This window comes from Prionailurus viverrinus, chromosome F2 (genome assembly GCF_022837055.1).
Source record: "Prionailurus viverrinus isolate Anna chromosome F2, UM_Priviv_1.0, whole genome shotgun sequence".
NCBI classification, from domain to species: Eukaryota; Metazoa; Chordata; class Mammalia; order Carnivora; family Felidae; genus Prionailurus; species Prionailurus viverrinus.
In genome coordinates, this window is record NC_062578.1 from 9,833,844 (window position 1) to 9,849,559 (window position 15,716).

At 45.2% G+C, this 15,716-nt stretch overlaps 1 protein-coding gene across 6 annotated transcripts in view; it reads left to right on the forward strand.

The window, feature by feature from the left end:
* FAM110B (family with sequence similarity 110 member B) overlaps positions 1-15,716 on the forward strand; it is a 145,964-nt gene that overhangs the window by 49,381 nt on the left and 80,867 nt on the right. The window contains exon 3 of one of the 6 annotated variants that reach the window (XM_047842816.1): positions 12,039-12,280. The exons of the other annotated variants lie outside the window; for them this stretch is intronic. The gene's annotated coding sequence lies outside the window, so the exon portion shown is untranslated. The remainder of the gene's footprint in view (positions 1-12,038; positions 12,281-15,716) is intronic. 6 annotated transcript variants of the gene reach the window in all.

Below are 15,716 nucleotides of genomic sequence, written 5' to 3' on the forward strand. Positions count from 1 at the left end.
TTTTGCAAGAGGATATCTTACGTCAAGTCAGCGATTACCAGTTGTCCAGTTCAAAATACGACGTCTCCAGCCTTACGCTAGACTGTGTCATTCTGCCAGACGTTGGCTGTGGGGTCTTGGTTTATTAGTGGTCACTCTCCAATGGAATATGCAGTGGCAGGTGGCTTGACAAATGCTGGAGAGAATTGGCTTTACAGGCCGTAGCTTGAACCGGGGAGCCCCTGACACGGCAGATTTCCAGAGCTGATGTTGTTGGGCAACCGTGAGGCTAGCACACTTTCAAACCAGGACAAAGTCAGGTGGGAGAGTTCCAGAGAGAAAATACTGGTGGTGGTAGGGGGCGTCTTCGAACGATACCGAAATCCAGTCATCCCAGGAGCGAATGTGGAAATCAGTAGATTTCTTTCCTTTGAAAACAGTAAAGACTATGTCAGAATGAGATACTCTACGTTTTGGGGAAGCGGTGATAACGAGCATTCTGAAGGATGTCAAATGATGTAGTAAGTCAATCCAGCGGTCCCTGCCTATCTGTAGGGAAGAGGAAAATACCAGTTACCCGAGTTTTGGCATCACGGTCTGTGTTTCGTAGGGTGCTTGTCATGAGGTTTGAGGACTAGCTGTATCTGAGGTGCACTTGGGAGCTGCCATGTTTGTTTCTTCTTTGTGTCCTCGGGGTTGTCCCCAGAGGCCACCAGGCGTGGGCTGTGGTTCCAGGCACTGAGGCACAGCGGCTGTCCAGAGGCACGAGGGACTTCCCGAGATTGTAATGAATCGTGTTCTCTTTCCGCCTCTCTCTCTCTTCATTTTAAACCGATGTTCATCAAACAGTGATGCTTCATAAGTCACTGAAGAGGCAATGTCCCATAAAACAGTAATAGAGGAATTCTGTCTTTGTACAGTTTATACCTGTTTGGGTAAATGACTGCTCTCTTGTCATATGTAAGAGGCCATTTCACGTGGGTAATGAATATCGGGATTTTAGTTTTTAAAAACAGCTTCGTGCAGGAGGTTATCGTGCTCAGTCACCAGTTTGAGAATTTTGGAAAAAAAAAAAAAGCTAATGGCAAAGTAGGACTTGATTTAAACTTTAGCTTCTTTCTTTTAACTCTCTTTCACCTTCTACAGAAGTTATTAGCATGAAAGCCTAATGGATTCACACTCCCTGGGTTATATATGTGCTGCTGAAATTCAGCATTTGGTTCTCAATACTTGCTTAATAATCCCTAAACCCAGCCTGAAACTCTAGGGTGCTTAGGCATAGTTCATTATTACGAAGCCAGTCAGCAGTGAATTACTTAGCTGTTTTGCAGTGGTTTTTCTCTTACTTAGTCCCTTTCAGATGCACCTGCAAATTCTCTTCAGGAAAATTCTCTGTTCATATTTGGAGGATAAAAATAGAAGCTGTGAATATTCCTTTGGTGCAGGCTTGGTGGAGAATATTTTGGTGCTGCTGGATGTTTTTCATTTTAAAAAGAATGTTCTCGTTGATCTCACTGTTGTTCTTACCCTGCTGAGCCCTGACCCCCCTCACCTCCACCGCCGCCGAGTTCCCTCCTTGCCTCATACCTCACAACGTGTCAGTGGGTTCTGTTGTCCTGTTTGTGCTCAGCCTGGTCCTTTCTTTCCCGTCTGCCTTCTCTCGGCACTGTCTCTTTTTGGTACTTTCTGGAAGTTCTCCATCCCCCTGGCCTCAGGACTTTGTGCTCTGGCCTCAGGACTACTGCTCTGTTTTCTGTTGTCTTCTAGGTCAGGGGCTCTCATCTCCTCCCTTCCCTGTCCTCTTTGCTCATTCCCTTACTATGGCTGAAATGTGCGCATCCACCAGGGGTCTCGCTCAGCCATTTGGTCATTTTCAACCTGGAACATCACATTCAAGCCTGGTTCCAGCTTTTCTTCCCGCAGTGATTATCTCAACATTTATGTCTCTTGCTAGATTCACTTAATCGATAGTCTACCCCAAACTCAAATTCACGAGGACACGAATGGATCTCCAGATCTTCCTGCTAATAAACCAGCATCTCTCCTAGCTTTTCTGCTAAAGTACCACTGAGCTTCTGATACGGAGGAACCATCTTTGGAAAAACTTGGAGAATCAACCACACTCCTAGGCATTCACTCATTAAGTGGTTTTGTTCCTTGACTTGTTCATATTTGCCCTTTTCTTTCTCTCTTTACTGAGTTCCAAGTCGAGTGCCCATCTTCTTTCATCAGATGGCGTCACTAAAGCTGTCGCCAGCTGGCTACTCCATCCCTCAGGGGTTCCATTTCCTGTCCAGCTTGTGTGTTACCTATAGGTACATCTTGGTAAAATGCTGTCTTCATGTTACCTTCCTTCTTAAAAACCTTTTACTAACTTCCACGGACTGTGGGGGGTAAACGGCACAGATGGGGTAGGGTGGGCACCTACCTGCTGCCATAGACGAGCTCTGACTTACCTTTCCAGTCCTTTCTGTTCTCCAGCTTGGAATCCTCCCCGTCAGCTTTATTGACCTGCTTGAGATCTTGAATGCTTTTGGCAAACCCTGCTCGTTTCCTCTGCTCTCACCCGGGCCTAGAGTCCCCGTCCCATTTCCTTCACTTAGCCCAGTCACGGCAATATGTGCTGTCGCCCACAAAACGGAAGGGTCACCTCGTGCTTCCTTTAAAGACAAGACTCTAAATGAATTTATAGCACTTCCTGTCTTAAGATCTCGCAATTAGTTTTGAGTTATCAGTGGGTCTCTTCGCTGTTTTATTTTTAACTGTGGTTAAAAAAAAAACACAACATAAAATTTACCGTCTTAATTTCTAAGTGTACAGTTCTCAGTGGTGGTGTGTTATTGTTTTATATTATTTTCAATTTTTCATGGGTTTATTAGCCACATCTCAACCGTTGATACATAAACTATTTAAAGACTTGGGTTCCGTACTCTTGGCTGTGTTGCCTTAAGTCAGTGCATTCGTTATGTGCCTGTTGTTTCTAAACACTGTGTTTTGCATCCCCGACTTCGTCTAGTTCACACAGCAGATGTTAAACATCTGACAACTGAGTTTAAGAAATTTCTTTTAGGAATAATTTTTGGTGGTGGAATTTGTAAACAGCTTGTATAAAGAGTCATAGCTCATTCGTTTAAAAAGTAAATGCCAAGCAAGACAAGCATTATTGGGGGGGGCGGATTTTCTCACTTAAGAGAAATCTTTGTAGAGTAATAGGGATTAAGATTTGTATTTCCTCCCAACAAGACTAGTGTGATAGATACTTGAGTGTGTGTGTGTGTGCGTGTGTGCGCTTTTAAACTGTAGTGCTCAGTATTATCTATTAGAATCATTCTGTCTCCTCAATAGCATGGTTATTTTCATTTTACATTGCTGGGTCAAGAATGAAAGGTTTCGTGTTTGATTTAGGTCACACTCTCATACTCTGTTTCTGGGAAGTCACTCTGGCTTTCGTACAAGTTTCTGGTTGGGGAGTTTTAGAAGTTGGTGAGCTCGTGTCCCCTTCCCGTGGATGGGCACCGTTTTGTGGTACTTAGGCTATTGTTTCAGACATGTGCAAACTTGGTTGTGATTAAGAACTGCCACCTACCTCTCATATGTGAATAGATGACAGTGGATAGAAATACTTCATGAAAATCTCATTTCTTTAATGAGAAGAATGCAGTTGGTCACAGTCCTTAGGTGTACCTACAACAAATGTCCGAACTGCCCTGAATTAGATCGGATATTTCTTTGTAACTCTTAATATAAGTCTGGATGGATGGAAGGATGGATGGGTGGAAATATACGCTTTTTCCCCCCAAAATCTGTGATTTTATTTTGCTCATTTTTTGTCTTTAATTTCATTGCATCTTCTTTCTTTCTTTCATTGAAGTATAGTTGACGTTCAATGTTACTTTAGCTTCGCGTGTACAGCGTAGTGATTTCGATAGATCTGTACGTCATGCTGCCCTCACAAGTGTAGCTGTCATCCGTCACCACACCACGCTATTAAAGTACCAATGATTATATGCCCTATGCTGTACGTTTTATCCCTGTGATTTATTCATTTCATAACTGGAAGCCTATACGTCCCCCTCCCTATCACCTGTGTTGCCCATCCAGAAAGTAGTATGGAGGAGTTTGGAGGTCCTCAAAAATTTAAAAATAGAAAGACACATGATCAGCAATTCCACTACTGAATACTTACCCAAAAAAAATAAAATACCAAATACTAATTCAAAAAGGTATATGCACCCCTATGTTTATTACAGCATAGCCAAGATAGAGAAGCAACACAAATGTCCATCTATAAGTGAATAGATATAGAAGTGGTGTATACACACACACACACACACACACACACACACACACACACACACACAGAGGAATATTACTCAGCCATAAAAAGGAATGAGATCTTGTCATTTGTGACAATATGGATGGACCTAGAGAGTATTCTGCGAGGTGAAATAAATCAGACCCAGAAAGACAACTACCTTATGATTTCATTTATATGTGGAATCTCAGAAACACACACACACACACACACACACACAAGCAAAAAACCAAGCAAATGAAATGTACACTTTCTGAATTGATTGTTCAGCACCGTCACACCAAACGTTATATAATACCCGGGTTCTACCGTATCTTACACATCATACATACCAGTAATAGTACTGTATTGATTTAAATTGTTTATCTCAATTCTTAATAGACTTGTTTCTCTCGCTCTTAATAGCCTGAGGGTTACTGGAAAGCAGGGGCTGACTTATTTATCTGTTTTTAGTGCCTGGCAGAGAGCCTAGCATGGAGTTGAAATGAAACAAACTTCTGTAAGTTGAAATCACAGCAGAATTGCTTATAGAAACAAAATGAGATGCTGAATTTTTATATTTTAATAAGTATTTACTCATAGGAAAAGCAATAGGCAAACAGCCTCTGATGCTTACTTTTTCTTATAATATGTGCCTGTCACATGTACCTTAGCATTCCCTAGAATTAGTCAATAAGCACTTACAAAGGATACTGCATATAGTAGATAGTCAATTACTATTTTGATGAATGAAAGACGGACACTCTCCCTAATATACATCATAGGAACCTAAACAAGCTATAACAATGATGTCGCTTTTATTGATGTTAGCATTAGCCTGTTGCAGCAGGGCTGATTTCTATTTTAACATTTCTGAGAAGTATTGCTTTTTTTCGCATGCAATACTTTAGAATAGTCACTCTCGTTAAAGCTGTGTGCGTCCTGCTTGGCCTCAGATTTCATGGCCTTCATTTCACAGGAAGGATAGAGATTTCCTTCAGTGCTTCTTATGTTTTTCTTTCTTTTCCACTTATTGGTTACTCATTCATGCTCCTGAGGATAGTTGGCTAATCCTGGGAGGTGCTTTTAGGGTAGTGTCACTTCTATGTGAACAGAGGCTGGCTTAGAAGAAAGCATATTCGTTTTTCTGTGTCTGGTAACAGATCTCCGCAGGCAGCCATTTGTTACCTCACAGTTGAGTTGCCCCCCAGTCTGTCATGGCTCAACTGGGTCCTCTGCTTACAGTCTCACACTCAGGGTGTTGGTCGGACTGTATTCTCGGTTGAGACTTTGGGGAAAATTCAGTATCTAAGCTCCTTCATGTTTTTGACAGGATGGAGGTCCCTGTATCCTGGCTATCAGCCAAGGGTGCCCTCAGTTCCGAGAAATTTCTAGAAACTACTGGCAGTTCCTTGCCCTGGGCCTTCTCAGGTGCCCTCTGACTGACCCGAGCAGAATCTCTCATCAAATACCTCTCACTTCTGAGCTCTTTGGTTTCTCTCCTGTGACCAGCCAGAGAAACCTCTCTGCTTCCAAAGGATCCATGAGATCAGGTGAGGTCCCTCCAGATAATCTCACCATCTTAAGGTTAATGCACCATATGGCATACCTAAGCATAGTAAAATCCATTATATTTACTGTCCTGGGACCATGCAGGGTGCGTACCGGGTTGGGAATTCCTGGGGACCATGTTAGAATTCTGCCTCCATAAAAAGTTCAGTTAAGGGGCGCCTGGGTGGCGCAGTCGGTTAAGCGTCCGACTTCAGCCAGGTCACGATCTCGCAGTCCGTGAGTTCGAGCCCCGCGTCAGGCTCTGGGCTGATGGCTCGAAGCCTGGAGCCTGTTTCCGATTCTGTGTCTCCCTCTCTCTCTGCCCCTCCCCCGTTCTTGCTCTGTCTCTCTCTGTCCCAAAAATAAATAAACGTTGAAAAAAAAATTTTTTTAAAAAAAAGTTCAGTTAAGATACTTGGGAAAGACCAAATTTACCTTCATACTTATACTTTGAGATCCTGAAGACTGTGTTTCATGGGCTCTCTCTTTTTCAACCTTACTATATTTCTAAGAGAGAAGTAGTCCTTCATATAAAGGGATGTTTTTACAGTCAGGAGGGCATAGGGTTGAATGTTTGTGGTTTTCATTTATTGATCTGTATTGTTTCAGACAGTCACTCCAGGGCCAGTGGTGGCCAGATGTGAGGACGGGAGTCAAGTGAGCAGAGTCTGCAATTAACATGGAAACCAAATTGACCCGAGTTTGGGCTTCATCCAGGAGAAGAACTTGACAAGTGAGGCCATGGGGAAGGCAGTGAACTTGACAAGCCAGGCCATAGAGAGCCTCCCTCAGTTCAAGACCAGAGAAATGACTTGCCAGAATCACTGTTTTTTGGCAGATTAACCTGGAAACCGTATTATGGTTAGAGGGGAGAAGCCAGAAGCAGAAACTAGCCAGAAATTCAGAAGTGAATGTTTATTTATCCGTGGCAAGGGAGATTCAGGAATTAATTATGTTTCTTGAGTTACCTTAATAGCAATAGTGCTAGTAGAATAAACAAGAGTGGGGGAGCTTAAACTAGATAAACGAGAAAATCAGACTGCTTTTTATGAGTTGTGATCACCTGAATAGCATCAGTCAGGTTTAGTGGAGACCGTGGATAAGTGGTTCTCAGGCTGCGTATCAGGTAAGTGATCGGTTTGTTGTTAACTTACCCGCCTTTGCAGTTGGGTTTGTACGTATTGTTTTAGGTGCATATGCATTTTTCTTATCGTCCAAACAGCTTTGCTAACCAGAGACACATGGGGTAAAATGGATACCCGATGTGTGTTTTACAGGGAGTTGTATTTCACGTTTATAGCACTTGGCTTTGCCTGTTCCCCTACCCCTGGCAAAAAGCAACACTCCTTTAAATGAGATGGGTAGTGGTTCCGTAACATTTATTACTACAGTGATAGGTTGTTGCTTCTGAATACCGTACTTCTCTGTTTAAATCACATACCCCTGGTTTTCTTGGAGTCAGTATTCCAAAGGAGTTTTTGGCTTTTACTTCCTATTCCCTCCATGCATTTTTTTTGACTGAAAGATTCTTAAGATTAGAAACAAACAAACAAACATAGAAGTCCTCCCTGGGCCTGGGAACCAGACCGTGAACATATCCGTTTGCACGGAAGTATAAAACTGCTGGTTTTGCAAATATTCAGCATGGAGTTCTCACCGCACAGTTGGCTGATAAAACTCTAGATAAACTAAAACTACAGAGCTTTTGTAGCCTGAGAAGGCGAACACAGAGCTTCATCTTTGTGACCAAAACTGGCAATGCAACTACGGTAAAAAGAGGCCATAGTGATCTGTAGGTTAGCGATGGGATCGGAGACTTGAGATGCTGAGGGTTTTAAAGGAAACCTACGTAATAAATCACTTGTTCACTCAATAAATATAAAAATTTTTTTTTAACGTTTATTTATTTTTGAGACGGAGAGAGACAGAGCATGAAAGGGGGGAGGGGCAGAGAGAGAGGGAGACACAGAACCTGAAACAGGCTCCAGGCTCTGAGCGGTCAGCACAGAGCCCGACGCGGGGCTCGAGCTCACGGAGCGTGAGATCGTGACCTGAGCTGAAGTTGGATGCTTAACCGACTGAGCCACCCAGGCGCCCCACACCCAATAAATATTTATTGCTAACCTGCCCCAAGCCTGTTGTTCGACAGCTGGGGCTAGAGTAGTAAACAAAAAGAGGCAGTAAGTTCTGCCCTTGGGGGGCTTGTATTTCGGGGAAATGAAGCAGACGTACGGAAGATAAATATACGAAATATTTGGGACTTCGAATGGGCAGAAGCACCACATGGGAAACTAAAGGGCAGGGGGATAGATGTGTGTTGTAGGAGAGGGCAATTTTAGAGGCTGTCGTAGGCAGGACTCTGTACTGGGTGGCGGGGCCAGCGGAGTGTGGAGCGGGTGATGAGTGTCACTACCGTGATGCGTACTGGATGACGTTATGTAAGACTCCATCTTAGCAGACTGGGCTAGAGTTTCTCCTGCTGGTCGTGGAGAAGTGAGCCGTGGGAAGGCCACGTGGCAGGAGACCGGGAGCGACCTCTCGGAGACGAGAATGGCCCCAGCTCGCAGCCCCCAGGAAACCCGGGACCTCAGTCCGCCAGCCCCCCGGGGACTGAATTTTGCCAACAGCCACAAGAACTCAAAGGGGGGCACCTCGACTGCAGCCTTGTGTGACCTTGAGCCGAGGACTCTGCTATGGGCCTTGACGGGAACAGTGAGATGCTCACTGGGTGTTGTTTTAAGCCGGAGAGTTTGGGGTAGCTGGTTACACAGCAGCAGAGACCTGAGGCAGACAGAGAGCCAAGGAAGGCCTGACTGCAGCTGGGGGTGGGGGTGGGGGGTGTATTTGAGTCAAGCCTATACCTGAGAGAGTACATGCAGATTTCTGTGGGAAAGGGCCCAGGCAGTGGGAGCGGCCAGAAGAGCAACATTTATGGGATGGAGGGGAGCCCCATGCAATCAGAAGTAAGGTCAGAGAGTGTTTGGAGCCAGAGTGGAAAGGGCCCTTGGGCTGTTAAGGTTTTGGCGTTTGCCCTTAAAGGCAATGGGAAGTCATTACAGACAGAAGGGTGACTGAATCCGACCTTCCTTTTAACAAGGTCTCCCTGGCTGCTGTGCTGACACTGGACGAGACCAGTAAGACACCTGCAGTCACTCAGAGCACAGGTTTGGCCGCTTGGGCCAAGGTCCAGCTGTATGGGTGGGCGAGGAAAGGTCAGGTTCAGGAAATATTTCGAAATCGAGTGTGTGGGATTTAATGACATCTCAGATGCATAGTGTGATAGAGGAGAATAAAGGATGACTCCAGGGTTTCTCACTAAAACACCTGGAAGGAAGGTGCTGCCATTGAAGATGATGGGGACAGGATCGTGGGGCCTCGTACACTCGAGCTGCTGCTGGTGTGCAAAGGGAGACAGTGAATTGCTGCTGGGTGTACCCGTCTGGCGTTCCGGAGAGAAGACAGGGAAGTAGTTAGCACATGTACGGGACCTAAGGCCATGAGGACCCTAAGACCGTCACTGTAGACGGGCAAGAAAGAGATTTAAGACCGAAACATTGGCGCGCCAGTGGAATATCTTCAATTATTTTATCTCAGGGATGAAATGTTGTTCTCTTCCTCTCCAGAACGTCAGCTCACTTTTTCTGTTTGCTTTCAATATATGGTATTACGTGCTGGACCCTGGTGGGAAGATTCCAGCACGAACTAGGAGCAGATCTCTTCCTCCTGAGGGCAAATAGATGCGTAAGCCTAGAGCCTCCTAGCCCCAGTTTCACAAGAGCAGGCAAAGCATTTATATATCCTACCCTGACCTCGGCTTCATTACCAAAGAACAGATAAGCAGTCAGTGTGGCTTTTCAAGATGGGGTTTGCAGAAGACCCGTGGCTCGCTCGTATAGTTTGCTGTATTTCTTCAGTTAGACACAACTCAACCGATGGACAAGAATGGGAAGGCACCCTCTGGGGATTTAGTAGATCGGGAAAGATCAGAACTCCAAAAAGCAGGGCAGTTGGGAGGAGGTGAGAGAGCAGTGCCTGGACCCCTGTGAAACCTGCATTTATCAAGAGCCCTGGGGCTGGTGTATGTAGCCCAAGCCTCGTCGGGGTTGGTGGGTGTAGGGAGAGGCGTGACCCTCACAAGCAAAAGAGCCTACCTGTGGATACATCTGTGTTTATGTAAGTAATCCCTTTAGTCTGTAAATTTCTCTATAAGGCTAGTTACATATTTATTCACAAGTCTTACAAATGAACAGTTATTTCATTGTACTTTCTCTCTCTCTTTTTTTTTTTTTTTCTCTTTCTCCATTTTCCATCATCATATCGGGTGGGTCATTTAATCTAGTATTGAATTGCTACATTGTCAAAGGTAGTACCTTTTTTCAAATAGAGTCACCCAGGTGGTGATATAAAATCTTTGGGAGCTGAGACGGTTATTCATACCCTCTCTTGCTCCAGGAAGGGCTTGAGCAGCAAACCTGAAGAGTTTGGGTTTCAACTGGTTGGCCCTTCTGGAATGAGGACACCATGCTGGCCTTGTCACCTGGGACAGTGAGCAGTGGGGTCAAAGGGCAGCAGTGCTGGATGGTATGCACCCTGATTTATGGTGTTAGCCTGCCTGTCCTCTACCTGCCCGGAGCATTAGACCCGACCGCAGAGCACAGGATCTTTGTTCCCCTCTGACTTCATTTGCAGAAAGCTCACCCTTCTCCCACCTCTGTGTGGCATCTCCCCCCCGCCCCCGCCCCGCCATTTCGGGTTATATTCCTTTTTGGCATTTAAATACTTACCATGCCCATTCTAAGGATTTCACTTCAATTAATTTTCCTTAAACCTGTGAACACGAATTCTTTTGTGTCATTTGAGAAGAAGACATCATGCTTTTCCCCGCTCCCTTAGTGTCGTGTACGCTTTCAAAGAATGGCATTTTCAGTGCCCTTTTCAAGTTGAGTGAATCAATTGTGCTCTTAAGTAACAGCAGTGACTTTTTTTTAAAGATGCTTTGGGCCTGTGGAGATCCAATCCTGGTCAAGTGAAGCCTTCCTGTGTAAGAACCCTTTCCTCTGGCCATCTTGAGTCACGCATAGGACGTGCTGTTTCCAGCTGGGATCAGCACTGACACCGGCTAATATGCTGTGTGCAAGAAAGCATAAACACCCTCAAGTCTTCTGCTTCTTGATAAAAATTAGCAACCTCCAGAAACTCAAGAAACATTTGCCACATCTAACATTATATACTTGGATGCAAAGCATTGCTCTGAAGTGTCAGTTTCCGATATAAAAGACCAGATTCCCCTCTGTTTTTAGTCTGGTCTGGAACAGAGGTTGACAAATGATGGTTCATGGGCCAAATCTAGCCCACTGTCAGGTTTGGTAAATAAAGTTTTATTGGAACACAGCCACGATCATCTGTGTATGTGTTGACTGCGGCTGCTCCGTGCGGTAGTAACACAGGTGAGAAGTCATGGCAGAGACTTGTGGAGCCTAAAATACTCACTATCTGGCCCTTTACCGAAACGTTTGCCAACTGTGGTCTGAAATCTGTAACTTTTTTTAAACTAAACATTTTCGGCCATAACCCAATTTTGGAATCATCGCTATTTCCATCTTTTTAAAATTGTCAGGGAGAGTCCATTGAGAAAACAGCCAGTGGTTTAAAATACCCCGTTCATGCTCTGTCTCTCTCTGTCCGAAAAATAAATAAAAACGTTGAAAAAAAAAATTTAAAATTGTCAGGGAGAGTCCATTGAGAAAACAGCCAGTGGTTTAAAATACATCAAAATTCAGCGTTGTTTGGTTGTCTAATACCACTTCCCATTTTCACAGGTTATCAAAATTTGTTTAAGTTAGGAAGCATAACGTGTGGCAATGTAAATTGGAAAGCATCTCAGGTCACGCTGAAAGAGAACATTGGCATTTCTACAGAACCTAAGTATTAGGTTACATTTTCACAGGGCTTGATAACATTTAGAACTAAAATCTTCACGAAGGCATAATTCACACGTCTCTGGAGGTCTCCCTCGTAAGCCACCCAGTTTGACATTTTTATAGCCTAACGGGAAGGCTGGATTTCCTTGGACTAAAATCAAATGAGAGGCTAGTTTGCATAGGTTTCTTTGTGTGTGCGCACGTCTGGGAAGACCTCAGTGCTTTTCTGGTACGTTAAGTACATTTTCATAGTAATGCACGGCTTCTTTGAACTGCTGTTTCCCTTTCCATAGGCTTTTGGTGGTTAATGTGTGTTCCAGCATGATAAGGACAGATGATCCCCTCCTTCCTGGTGCCCTTGCCATCCCCGTCACCGGAGCAGTTGCAGGGTACTGTCCTACGACCCGGACCCGAAGAGAACATCCTCTCCACGGCGGTCTTGGGCTCTGAGGGCTAACGCAGGACACAGAGCTCCGAGCGAAGAAGTCTGTGCTTTCAGTGGGAACGATCTGCCTTTCTTTCCCATCCGGAGCTGGTAAATGAGGGCAACAGAGGGGCTGTGTTAAATGTGGCGAAATCTAATTACCGCTTGATTTATAGCCACATCCACACTATAGCTGAGGGGCGAGTTCCCTGCCATGAAACACACTCCACCGGTTATGGGCTGGCTGAAGGGCTCTGCTGTCCTCCGCCGGCCCCTGCAGTAGGGCTGCTCTCTTTGGCGAGGACACCGGGCCGGCTTACAGGTCCACACCCTGGACGACCTCATGCCAGGGCCCCTCAGGCACATGATGCTGGCATGGCTGAGGTCCTGCTGGGCTTGCTGGACACACACACACACACACACACACACGCATACATGCACACACGCACGCACAATGCACACTGAGACAGCTCCGTGCAACGTTTTTGGCAAGGCTGCTCTTGTCCATTTCCAGGGCACTGGGAACTGAAACTAGCTTATTTTCCTAAAGAATAGAACTGGAGGCCCTGCCCTCTTCCTCATTCTTGTTTCTCGTGCTGTTGTGCCTCAAGCTTGAGGACCCGCATTCTCCAAAGTGGAATGCTTTCCATCGAGAGACCCCCTTTTGTGACCTGCCCCGCCACCCCCCCTTCCCGGTCACCTGCAGAAGCCCCTGCGAAGGCTCAGGAGCTCAGAGGCAATCATGTGGCTTCATGGTTGCAAAGACGCCTGTCAGGGTCCCCTGCCAGGGCGCCCCTGATTCGACCAGCCCCTGCTGGTAGCCTTGAGGTCACAGACCTCTCAGTTCTTGAACTGTGGAGTGGTGACAATAGTTAGTATCTGCCTCACAGAGTCATTGCGAGGTTTGAGCGATTAATGGGTTCGTTCATGGGGCCAGGTACACAGACGGTATTCAGTGAAGGGAAGCTGTTCCTGGGCCAGAACTTCATGAGAGACTAGCCTCAGTCCTGTGTTCTCTTGTTTCTTCTTTTCACTCACCCTCACAGGTGGGCAGCTTGCATTGCTTTGAATTTCAGACGCATTGTCACTGGGGACAGGAGCTTTATCACTGATACGTTTTAGCATCATCTGCATGCAGCTTGACTTTTTTTTTAATTTTCTGTAGACAGTGCACCCCCTTATTAGCTTAAGGGGGCCAGCACCCCTCCCCTCTCAAAGCTGTGAAATAGCTATCCACACAACTTTCTCTCTAAGCGAAAACTGCGTCTTAAAGAAATTAAGTGATTTTACCTACCTTCCGGTAACCAGTAAGGAATAGAACAGATAATTCGAGCCCAAGACCGTCGTAAAGCCTCCTCTGGCCTCAAGATGCTTCGCCGTGAGCTCATTTCTGTGACACACAAGTCAGAGAAAATGGCACGTGGGTACAGTCTTTTCGTATCAAATATGTTTTGATTTCTTCCAGAAAACTGCTTTATTACAAACATGAGACAAATAAAAGAAAAGTTGGTCAGGTAAAGGCAGAAGACGTGAAAATAACTTACCGGAAAGGCGTTTTAAATGGCTGCTAACAGCAGTTAACTGTTGGAAGTGAGCTTTCCCAGGGCCTATAAATAGAAACAGAGATTCTCAGGCCTGATAAAGTCATCTAAAGATAAAGGTACAATGTGACATTCACGTGCGTAAACTGTACCTGACATAAACTCATGTCGAATTGAGTTCTCATTTCTTCTTTATGTGTACGCGGCATTCTACATAGAAATAAGAGGTTGAAAAATTCAGAAGAACTGGGGCACCTCGGTTGGGCTTCCGACTTCGGCTCAGGTCATGATCTCACGGTCCGTGAGTTCGAGCCCCACATTGGGCTCTGTGCTGGCCGCTCAGAGCCTGGAACCTGTTTCCGATTCTGGGTCTCCCTCTCTCTCTGACCCTCCCCCATTCATGCTCTGTCTCTCTCTGTCTCAAAAATAAATAAACGTTAAAAAAATTAAAAAAAGGGGCGCCTGGGTGGCGCAGTCGGTTAAGCGTCCGACTTTAGCCAGGTCACGATCTCGCGGTCCGTGAGTTCGAGCCCCGCGTCGGGCTCTGGGCTGATGGCTCAGAGCCTGGAGCCTGTTTCCGATTCTGTGTCTCCCTCTCTCTCTGCCCCTCCCCCGTTCATGCTCTGTCTCTCTCTGTCCCAAAAATAAATAAAACGTTGAAAAAAAAATTAAAAAAAAAAAAAAGAAAGAAAAATTCAGAAGAACTTAAAATAAAAATAGTTTTGTGAAGGTGTGAAATTGGTAATAAAACCTTGAACACTTTGTAGTGAGACTCTGTTGGTAATAATTGGGTTTTTTATACAATATGGGATTTTGGGGGGGTAAAATTTACAGATCTTTAGTGTGCAGTCTGGTAAGGAAGGTCTAACAAAACCAAACACTCTTACAACGCCCCTAATAAAAATGTGGACCCTTTCCTTCACTCCCACAAGTTCTCTCTTGCCGTTTTGCAGCCCTATTTCCCCTTTTCCGCTCCAGATGAAATCATTGTTCTGATTTCTATCACCATAAGTTAGTTTTATCTGTTTTTAAATCGTGTTATCGGTGAAATCACAGTAAATGCCCTTTGTCCTGTTTCCTTTCACTCAATATCATGTCTTGGAGATTCATCCATGTTGTCGTCTCTCTCAGTGGCTGGGTCCTTTTACTGCTGAGTGGCACCCCGTTGTGTGTAAATAGCGCGATTGGGTTTTCTCTGATCTTCTGTTAATGGGTAGTTGGCTTGTTTCCAGTTGGACATTTTGAATCAAATTGCTACGAGCATCGCTCAACTGGACAGATGTTTTCCTGTATCTCGGACACGACCCCTGAGTGGAATTGCTGGCTCAGAGGCCAGATGTTTGATTAACTTCCGACTGTCCCATTAGCACCACGTGAAAGTGCCAGTCATTCCACGTCTTTGCGGACATTTGGTGTTGCCTCTTTATTTTCAGTGATTTGAGTGGCTGCGAACTGATGTGGTTTGAAGTGATGGGGTTCAGAGCCGGCGGCCCGGAAAGAAATCTTGAGACGACTTTGGTGCAAAAAAAGGTGGTTTTGTCAAAGCACAGGGATGTGACCTGTGGGCAGAAAGAGCTGCCCTGACACTATGATGGGTGACGGATTTTATACCTTCAGGTTGAGGTTGGAACAGCATAAGTCTCTAAGGAATTTTGGAAGCAAGGTTTCCAGGACCTCGAGGAGGCTAGCTATGGTTAGGAAAAGGTCATTTACGACTATCTGGTAAACTCTCGGTCATGACACCCTCCAGATGTAGATCAGTGGGCCATATGCTTGGAAACATATATCTTGGAGAGGTAGAGATAAATAAAGGACGTTTCCAAACGAATTTCTATATGTTAAAGTAGACTCACAGGATCCTAGGGGGTCGGGCTAAGATTGTCTATTTCCCTTAGCCGAGGGCCCACATCAAGACAGTGGAGCTCTCAGAAGAAGGTCACCCTGCCTGTCTCAAGGACTCGTCAGTTGTAGGGAAATTTAAATTTGCCTTTGTTTCCCACGTCATG